Here is an 11,436-nt window from a genome sequence, read left to right as displayed (position 1 = left end):
GGTGAGAAGAGAAATGAGAGAAGTCGATTAGCGAAAACCCGCAAAGGGTGCCGTCGATCGAAAAGAAGAAACCCCCCACCATTGAAAGAGTCCTGGCCAGGTTTCTCGATTTGGAGATGTGGTTCACAATGAGTTGGATAGTTGTGCATATCGGGTATCCAGTCCAAGAAGCATGTCATGTCTATTGAAGTCTGCATGCACCCCAGATAAGTCCTTCTTTCCCCCAAAAGGGACGCTTCTCCTTAAATTCATTTTTTCTTGTCCTTTCTTTACTTTTCCTTGAATCCCTTTCGGTCTAACTCTGTTCTGAAACTAATACAAAGAAAAGGTGGCAAGATTGGTTTTACAGGGTTTTGTTTAATAAAATCCAAGTCCAAAGAAAAGTACCCAGCCTCAGTGGGTGCATCAAGTCGATCCCAACTGGCCATGATAGTCGATGCTCTGAAATCAGAGTTATTGAAAATGAAAAGAAATCCAAAGTCTAAAGCCCCTAGATGCAGATTAAAATGAATGGGCCAAAGCCCTATACGGGTGAGCCGTCATGTTAAATTTTGAAAAGTTGAGTTCCTCGGTTTTAAGAGAGAGACCAATCTTTAAGAAAAGTCAGCAAGCGGCAGAGGTTCTCGCCAAAAGAGTTGGGCCGAGATCAAGTGATCATTAACAATGAAGGCCACAAAACCGACCACCGTTTCAAACTAACAATTGTTCTTTGTTTGAAAATTGAAACAGGTGCAATCCAAAGCAACAGTGCAAGAAGAAGGTGTAACCAAAATGGAAAAAGAAATGTGCAAGCGCTAGAAATAGCTTAGCAACAATAATCAACCCAAAAGGGAAGTCTCCTCCAAATTCTTTCCTGCATTTTTTTACTAAAAAATGAATTGAAAGAAAATAGATAAGAAGAAAATAAAAAAAAGGTAGTTTAGAATCCCCAAAATCAATCTTTTACCTTTTTGCCAACATTTGGGCTCCAATCCCTGAGTTGAGATTTTAGACATAGGGCCTTCGTTCCCTAGTCGCATTTTGCCAACATTAGGGCTCCAATCCCTGAGTTGAGATTTTTAGACATAGGGCCTCCGTTCCCTAGTCGCATTTTGCCAACATTAGGGCTCCAATCCCTGAGTTGAGATTTTTAGACATAGGGCCTCTGTTCCCTAGTCGCATTTTGCCAACATTAGGTTCCAATCCCTGAGTTGAGATTTTTAGACATAGGGCCTCCATTCTCTAGTCGCCTTTTGCCAACATTAGGGCCCTAATCCCTAAGTTGAGATTTTAGACATAGGGCCTCCATTCCCTAGTCGTCTTTATTGCCAGCATTAGGGCTCCAATCCTTGAGTTGAGATTTTTTAGACATGGGGTCTCCATTCCCTAGTTGCCTTTTTCCAACATTAGAGCTTCAATCCCTAAGTTGAGATTTTTTAGACATAGGGCCTCCATTCCCTAGTCGTTTTTATTGCCAACATTAGGGCTCTAATCCCTGAGTTGAGATTTTTAGACATAGGGTCTCCATTCCCTAGTCGTCTTTTACCAACATTAGGGCTCCAATCCCTGAGTTGAGATTTTTAGACATAGGCCTCCATTCCCTAGTCGCATTTTTTGCCAACATTAGGGCTCCAATCCCTAAGTTGTGATTTTTTAGACATAGGACCTCCATTCCCTAGTCGCCTTTTTGCCGACATTAGGGCTCCAATCCCTAAGTTGAAATTTTTAGACATAGGGCCTCCATTCCCTAGTCGTCTTTTGTCAACATTAGGGCTCCAATCCCTGAGTTGAGATTTTTATACATAGGGCCTCCATTCCCTAGTCGCCTTTTGCCAACTTTAGGGCTCCAACCCCTAGTTGAGATTTAGACATAGGGCCTCCATTCCCTAGTCGCCTTTCTTTTCCAACATTAGGGCTCCAATCCCTGAGTTGAGATTTTTAGACATAGGGCCTCCATTCCCTAGTCGCCTTTTTGCCAACATAGGGTATTCACTCCCTAGTCGAGGTTATTTTAGATATAGGGCTCCATTCCCTAATCTCTTCCTCCTAAAGACACGCAATCTTTATTTTACCGCTTTCAAAACAAAACAAAAAAAAGTTTAGATTTTAGTTACAAATAACTTACGAAATTTTCCTAGTAAAAACTGGGGCAGAAAAATTTCGTTTGTTTGTTTGTTTTGGTGTGTGAGCAGGTTTGGCCTCGAGGCACAAGGTCTGAGACAACCAAAAGAATGAGCCTCAATCCAAAATAAAGAAAAGAAGAAAAGGAGCAAAAAGAAATGAACTCAAAGTGTTGATGTGGAGAAAGATGTGGACTGTTCAAGATATGATTGAAGTCACAAGCTTCGCATGTCCCGCCTTGATCCGAAAAGCTGAAGAAGAATGAACCAGCATACAAATTTAGGGGGTTTTAACATACAAATTTTTAGCTTTGTTATACTTTTTATTATAGGTTAAAAATACAAAATTTTAGAAGGTGAATTATTACTATTAATATTATTTTATTTTTATTCTTATTTTAAATAATAATAAAAAATCCGAAAAATATTAATTTTTTTAAATTTTCGGGAGAGATTTAAAAAAATAAGAAAAAAGGAAGTATGTATTTAAAAAAAAGTAAAAGTAGGTGGAATTCTCTTTTAAAAAAGTAAAAGAAAGTGAAAAATTTAAAAAATAAAAGTAATGTTTTGTGGAAATTTTTAAAAATAAAAAGTAAAAGAAAGTTGGAATTAAAAAATAATATAAAGGTAGCTGAAAATTTAAAAAAATTAAAATTAAAATAAAGTAGAATTTTTTAAAGAAAAGTAAAAGAAAGTGGATTGTTTTTTTAAGAAAAGTAAAATAAGTGGAATTCTCTTTTAAAAAAAAGTAAAAAAAGTGGGATTTTAAATAAGATAAAAGTAATTAAAGTTGGAATTTAAAAAATAAAAGTAAAGAAAGGTGGTAATTCTTTTTATAAAAAAAGAAAAGCAAAATGTAAGTGGGATTTCTTTTAAATAAAAAAAAAGAATTTAAAAAAAATCTGATTTTTTTTTGAAAATTCTCCTATAAATAGAAGAGAAATATTTGAAGAAAAGAGAGAAGAGAAGAGGGAAGAATATTGAGAGAAAATAAATTTTCTTCTTCTATGCTAAAGAAAATTTCTACTAGTTTTATTCTTTCTACCTATTTCTTTCAACAAAAAAAAAACATATAGCCATTCATTACCTTGTTTAAAAAAAGTACCTCAAAAACAGGAGCTAAATCACACCAAAAATCAAATCCAAAAGCTTCAAACTCAATTTAAAAGATAGCCCAAAATACTAGCCCGAAGAGGTCGAAGTCGAGTTCGGTTCGAAAGGTTTCCGCTCGTTGCCTCTGATTGTGGTTCATTTGCACATTAAATTTGATGGTTGTTTGCTCCATATGTATTGAATAAGATCTTCATCTATAAAAGGTTCATTCTTTTCTTAACCAATGTTTCCATTATTTTTCTTTCACCGTATTTCCTTTTGATTTGTATATTATATTTTGGTTATCTACCAACTTGAAAGATATGAACAAAAAAAATGAAGGAAGAGCATCAAGAAATAGAATTCGTGAAAGACAGAATGAGTTTCTTCAATGAGATTGCAGTTCATAGGGAAAGATAGGAAAATGTATTCAAAATGGAGAGAGAACGATGTAATAGCTTGGATCCAAATTAAAGGATGTTAAGTCAATAGCAAATTTGATACCGACATGGGTGATTAGGTCCATAATAACTCAAATCATATATTTCTTCAATAATAATTCCATATTCATAAATCATGACCTTGCAATAATCTCAAAGTAGTTTTAGGAAGAAACATAATCATGAATATTTGTAGTTTGCTTTAAATTGAATACAATCCTTTTAGAATAATCGAGGCGCGCCATGCCAAATAAAATCTCAAAACTCATGGCCCTCATTTAATTAATTTTAATCCTTAGAAATCGAGGTGTGCCATTTAGTTGAATTTTCCATGGCCCTCACAAACTTGAACGTGCGTAGTTGCTTTAGGCGCGCTATTTTTTTTAAAAAAAATTAATTTCCTAAACTCGAGTGTGCATTTTATGTGACCCAAATCCAAATCTCAACAACGTTAGATTAAATGTGTCGTGGACCGCGGGTGCATTTCATGTGACGTGGTTCAATACGTGTTTTATATGACGTTGAATTTTTCCAAAATTTTTTTTAATTAAAAGCGGCTAATAAGTTAAAAATATACCATAGGTTGAAACATGTTTTAAAAATCAGATAATAGGCCAATTGTAATAGTTTAAGCGACCGTGCTAGAACCACGGAATCCGGGAATGCCTAACACCTTCTCCCGGGTTAACAGAATTCCCTACTCAGAATTTCTGGTTCGCAGACTTCAAAAGGAAAGTCGAAATTTCCTCGATTTGGGATTTAAAATAAATCGGTGACTTGGGACACCAAATAAACTATCCCAAGTGGCGACTCTGAATTGAATAATTAATCTCATTTCGAATAATGTCACTTAAATTGGAAAAACTCCCTTATATACCTTCGGCTGTGTAAAAAGGAGGTGTGACAACGTTTTGAAATTTTTGCCACGGGTGGTTTCCTTCATAATATGTATGGAGATCAATAGTAGAATTATCTACACATAAATTCCCACAATTCCAAGATGTCATGATTCTTAAATCAACAGTTATTAAAAAATAAAACAAAATAAAAGTTCAAACTTGAACCCTAACAATATATACAGCTACAACTACACCGTTAGTTCCCCGGAAACGGCGCCAAAATTTGATCACGCCCAACTATGCCTTATAAAAAGGACTAAGCGGTCGTTGCAAATATAATCCAATTTACAAGTCCGAAGTTGAATCCCACAAAGAGCTAAGGCTTAGCTACAACTGTTCACTATCACCAAGAAGACAAGCTTGAACAATTCCTAACTTATAGATATTAAGATTCTTGTGTTTAACTAATTTACTAACAAATTAGAATATTAAATTAACAACTAAATATACTAAGGGTTAGAGACAAGATTAAGGAAGTCTAGAGTAATGATTTTCCCTATTGTTGGAATCCTTCCCGCTACATTTTTTATAATTTCGCCTAAGTATTCTCTACCGATCATGAGCGCTCTGACTGTCGTAACTCTCTCCCGAGTAATTAACACAATTTACTAGACATATTATCTCAAATTACGCTAGCTCGCATTAAGTACGGCTCACTCGGATCGCACCCAAGGTTTCATTATCCTTAATCCCACCTTTAAACTCTCCGTATTGATACCTCATATACGTTAGGAGTGATGTTGTTCAACAACTACCTAAATATTCACTCTTTCCCGATTAATACACACTAAATAGGCACAATTGATTGAGAACTTTTCAACTAACCACAATAATAATATAGTTGAACAAATAGAGAAAATACTATGGCAAATTTATATTAATGTAACAAGAAAATCATCTTTCAATAGTGTCACACCTCCTTTTTACACACCCGAAGGTATATAAGGGAGTTTTTCCAATTTAAGTGACATTATTCAAAATGGGATTAATTATTCAATTCAGAGTCACCACTTGGGATAGTTTATTTGGTGTCCCAAGTCACCGATTTATTTTAAATCCCAAATCGAGGAAATTTCGACTTTCCTTTTGAAGTCTGCGAACCAGAAATTCTGAGTAGGGAATTCTGTTAACCCGGGAGAAGGTGTTAGGCATTCCCGGATTCCGTGGTTCTAGCACGGTCGCTTAAACTATTACAATTGGCCTATTATCTGATTTTTAAAATATGTTTCAACCTATGGTATATTTTTAACTTATTAGCCGCTTTTAATTAATTTTTTTTTTGGAAAAATTCAACATCATATAAAACACGTATTGAACCACGTCACATGAAATACACCCGCGGTCCACGACACATTTTATCTAACGTTGTTGAGATTTGGATTTGGGTCACATAAAATGCACACCCGAGTTTAGGAAATTAATTTTTTTAAAAAAAATAGCGCGCCTAAAGCAACTACGCACTTTCAAGTTTGTGAGGGCCATGGAAAATTCAACTAAATGGCACGCCTCGATTGTGAGCACGTGATTTTTGCCCTATAAGAGAATTACTCCCAAAAAATTCAAATAAAACAATTTTCCTTTGTGTGCAATTTTTGAATTTTTCGTGGCACTTTTGGATAATTATTTGTATTTTTGTTTGTGCATGTTTATTTGTTTAAATTAATAAAAATATAAAAATATGTCGCGTTTGCATTTAATATTTAATTAAGTTTGTCACTCGAGTACTAATTGATAATGGATCAAGTGCCAATATCTGTCATTTAGCCACTCTGAACAAACTAAAGGTTGCTGATGATAGGATCCACAAGAACAGCGTCTGCGTCCGAGGTTTTGATGGGGGCGGTACTAACACAATGGGTGATATCGTACTGGAATTAACCATTGGTCCAGTTGAGTTCACCATGGAATTTCAAGTGATAGATGTGGCGGTGTCGTACAATCTTTTATTGGGATGACCCTGGATCCACGCAGCTAAAGCAGTGCCTTCTACACTGCATCAAATGGTCAAATTTGAATGGGATAGACAAGAGATTGTGGTACACGGGGATGACGGCACACATGCCATCAGTGATGCTATTGTACCCTTCATAGAAACCGACGATGACAAGGGCCATTAGTTTATCAGGTTTTTGACGCAGTCTCAGTAGACAAAATTCCTAAGGGTGGGGGCCTTCCACTTCCCAGAATCACAGCTGCAACCTTCATGATAGCCTCAGAGATGTTGAACAACGGGTTTGTACCAGGAAAAGGTCTGGGGATTGATCTGCAGGGAATGGTCCAGCCAGTTTCTTTGCCCAAGAACCTGGATACTTTTGGGTTGGGATTCAAGCCTACCGCAGCGAATGTAAAGCGGGCCCGCAAGTTGAAGAAAAGAGTCTGGGTCCTTCCTAAGCCAATCCCACGCCTGTCCAGATCATTTGTCAAAGCAGGGTGCAGAAAGTTGTCAGTCCCGGAAGTTCTTGGACCCTTGATCGGGCCAGATGGAGATTTGAATGAGGGCTTTGAAAGAATGTTCGCAGATGTCAACATGATAGAAGCGGGAGAGGGTTCCAGTAAGGCAGACATACAATTTGTGGGTCCTAGGGCCAATGTCAACAATTGGACAGCTACTCCTCTTCCTACTTGGAGGGAGTCCTGGTAGTTGGCTCTGATTTTCCTTTTCTGTTTTCTGGATTATTGCAGGGTTGTAATCCAAATTCCTTTTTATTTCCATTATTTCTCAACAAAGTGTGAAACCTTGTTATCCCATAATTCAATAAAATGAAAAGTTTCTTCTTCATTCCTTATTTTATTTTATTTTTAATTCTTGTTTCTTTCTTTTCTTTTTTCCTGAACAGTTCTTTTCATACTGGTCTTAACGACATGGCATGCACAACGGATCTTCAACCTAGTCTAAAAGATCAATCTGATTCCGAACTAACTATACAAGAGATCGATTATGATAATGAATCGGAATACGATGAGGATGAACCATTCGAGGAGATAAACAGGGAGTTAAGCCAGTTTGAAGAAAAATCCAAGCCCAACTTAAATGACACAGAAGCCATCAATTTATGGGATGCCGGCGATATCAGAGAAACTAAAATAAGCATCCACATTGCACCAAATATCAGGGAGGAATTGATCAAAACACTTATTGAGTTCAAAGATGTTTTTGCATGGTCATATGATGACATGCCGGGGTTAAGCACGGATTTAGTAGTTCATAAATTGCCTACCGACCCGGCATGCCCTCCCGTCAAACAGAAGTTGAGGAAGTTCAAGACGGATATGAGTGTGAAGATTAAAGAGGAAGTAACCAAACAGCTGCAAGCAAAGGTTATTCGTGTCACTCGATATCCTGATTGGTTGGCTAATGTGGTGTCGGTGCCGAAGAAAGATGGGAAAATCAGGGTGTGTGTCGATTACCGCAATCTGAACAGGGCAAGCCCAAAGGACAACTTTCCTTTACCCAATATCCATATCTTGATCGACAATTGTGCCGGACGTGAGATCGGATCTTTTGTGGATTGCTATGCTGGGTATCATCAGATTATGATGGATGAGGAAGATGCGGAAAAGACAGCATTCATTATGCCATGGGGAACTTATTGCTACCGGGTAATGCCATTTGGTTTGAAAAATGCTGGAGCAACGTACATGAGAGTGATGACCACTGTGTTTCATGACATGATCCACAAAGAAATTGAGGTGTACCTGGACGATGTGATCATAAAATCCAAGCATCAGGAAGACCACGTAGCAGACCTAAAGAGGTTTTTTCAAAGACTTCGAAGGTATGATATTAAGTTCAACCCGGCCAAATGTGCATTTGGAGTTCCATTTGGAAAGTTGTTAGGATTCATCATCAGTCGGCGAGGTATTGAACTGGACCCATCAAAGATCAAATCTATCCAAGATTTGCCACCGCCGAAGAACAAGACAAAAGTAATGAGTCTGTTGGGAAGGTTGAATTACATCAACAGATTTATTGCTCAACTCACAGCGACTTGTGAACCCATCTTTCGGCTACTGAAGAAAGATGTTGCGATAGAATGGACGGCAGAATGTTAGGAGGCATTTGACCAGATCAAAGGATATTTATCAAATCCACCTGTGTTGGTTCCACCTGAACCGGGGAGACCGTAAATCCTTTATCTAACGGTCCTGGAGAATTCATTTGGCTGCGTGTTGGGGCAACACGACATTACAGGAAGAAAGGAGCAAGCCATCTATTATCTTAGCAAGAAGTTTATAGTATATGAGGTCAAGTACACTCAACTCGAGAAGACATGTTGCACCCTAACTTGGGTGGCCCAGAAACTGAAGCATTATTTGTCCTCATATACTACTTACCTCATTTCACGCCTGGATCCACTAAAGTATATTTTCCAAAAGCCTCACAGGGAGGTTAGCAAAATTACAAATATCATTCACGGAGTTTGACATCGTCTATGTGACGAGGACGGCCATGAAAGCCCAAGCACTGGCCGATCACTTGGCTGAGAATCCTGTTGATGAAGAATATGAGTCGTTGAGGACGTATTTTCCTGACGAGGAAGTAATGCATATAGATGAGTTGGAATTACCTGAGGAACCAGGTTGGAAGCTTTTCTTTGATGGAGCCACAAATGCGAAGGGAGTCGGAATAGGAGCGGTACTTATTTCTGAAACAGGACGTCATTATCCTGTTACAGATCAGCTGCGTTTCTATTGTACCAACAACATGGCTCAGTATGAGGCATGCATTTTGGGTCTGCGACTAGCTGCAGACATGGATGTCCAGGACGTTTTGGTCTCGGGAGACTCGGACCTCCTGGTGCATCAGATTCAAGGTGATGGGAAACACGGGATTTGAAGCTCACACCATATTGACAATGTTTGCACGATCTGAGCAAGCAATTTCGATCAGTGGAGTTCAGACACATCCCGAGAGTTCACAATGAGGTTGCCGATGCATTGTCCACTTTAGCATCGATGTTGCACCATCCAGACAAAATTCATGTTGACCCGTTGTAGATCCAGGTTCGTGATCAGCATGCTTATTGCAACATGATAGAGGAACAAGCCGATGGCGAGCCATGGTTTTATGACGTCAAGGAGTACCTCAGGATGGGGATACCTGGAGCAGGCCACCAGAGATCAAAAAAGAGCCATTCGGCGATTGTCAAATGGATTCTTCCTCAGTGGAGGAGTGTTGTACAAAAGAACCCCAGATTTGGGATTGCTGAGATGTATAGATGCCAGTCAAGCCACGACAGTTATGACAGAGGTACATGTTGGAGTTTGTGGGCCACATATGAGCGGATATGTATTGGCGAAGAAGATTCTTCAAGCAGGGTATTATTGGCTCACTATGGAGCGGGATTGTATCAGTTTCGTGCGGAAATGCCATCAATGTCAGATACACGGAGATTTGATTCATTCTCCGCGGACAAAATTGCATACAATGTCAGTGCCATGGCCATTTGTTGCGTGGGGCATGGATGTCATTGGACCTATTGAGACGGAAGATACCAACAGTCATAGGTTCATTCTGGTGGCCATCGACTATTTCACTAAGTGGGTTGAAGCTAAAACTTTCAAGTCAGTAACCAAGAAAGCAGTGGTGGATTTTGTTCACTCCCATATCATCTGTAGATTTGGGGTCCCAAAAGTGATCATCACGGATAATAGTGCTAATCTTAACAGCAATTTGATAAAAGAGGTATGTCAACAGTTTAAGATTACACACCGTAATTCCACATCATATCATCCCAAGGCGAATGGAGCAGTTGAAGCAGCCAACAAGAACATCAAGAAGATACTAAGGAAGATGGTAGAAGGGTCCAAACAATGGCATGAAAAATTACCATTTGCATTGCTGGGTTATCGCACCACCGTCCGGACTTCAGTAGGTGCAACCCCTTATTTGTTGGTATATGGAACTGAAGCAGTAATATCGGCAGAAGTTGAAATTCCATCCCTTCGGATTGTCGCTGAGGCTGAGATTGATGATGACGAGTGGGTCAAAACCCGTTTGGAACAGTTAAACTTGATTGATGAAAAGAGATTGGCAGTTGCGTGTCATGGCAAGTTATATCAAAAGAGGATGGCGAGAGCCTACAACAAGAAGGTGCGCCCCAGAAAATTTTAGGTGGGGCAGCAGGTGTTGAAACGAATCCTGCCGCATCAGGCCGAAGCAAAAGGCAAATTCGCCCCGAACTGGCAAGGACCGTTCATTATAACCCGAGTATTGTCCAATGGCGCTTTATGTTTAACAGATATCGACGGGAAATGCGTCGACATGGCTATCAATTCTGACGCAGTTAAGAGATATTATATATGATTTCTTTTGATTGTAATTGTTGTTTGTGGTTGGCATTTATCGGAGAATAAAATGACGGAGGCAATTCTTTCTTCTATCCAAACACTTTAACCTTTGCTTCCCCTTTTGAGCCTTATTCATTCTTTCATATCCCTCTTTTGGAATCAGTAATTAAAATAAAAGAAAAAGAAAAAGAGAAAAATAATGATAATAAAGACAAAAGAAAAGTCACAAGAAAAACAAAGGAATTGGGAACTACGTTTGACCAGATTCCTCAAAGAAGGATACGTAGGCGCCTCACTGCTCGGTCATAATGTAACAAAAAATAAAAATCCCCAAGCAAGAAAAACTGGGGCAGAAGTTGTGTTTATAATTTTGGGAAAGAAAGTTTGATTCCAAGAGTTGTAGTGTTTTACCCATCAAAATTATTTTGAGCTTTTTTTAATACCCCTTTTCCTTTTAGCCAGACATGAAAACCCATATTGATGTCCAAAAAGACCTCCAGATCAGTATCCGAAAAGTGCCCAGTCATGAGTCAGGGAATAACACTCTGATCCGCAATAGAAAAGAAGATCGTAAACTGGAAATGAATTAATAGCCGAAAGAATCCCCAGCAAAGA

The sequence above is a fragment of the Nicotiana sylvestris genome, chromosome 3 (assembly GCF_000393655.2).
Source record: "Nicotiana sylvestris chromosome 3, ASM39365v2, whole genome shotgun sequence".
NCBI lineage: Eukaryota > Viridiplantae > Streptophyta > Magnoliopsida > Solanales > Solanaceae > Nicotiana > Nicotiana sylvestris.
This window is presented reverse-complemented; position numbering follows the sequence as displayed.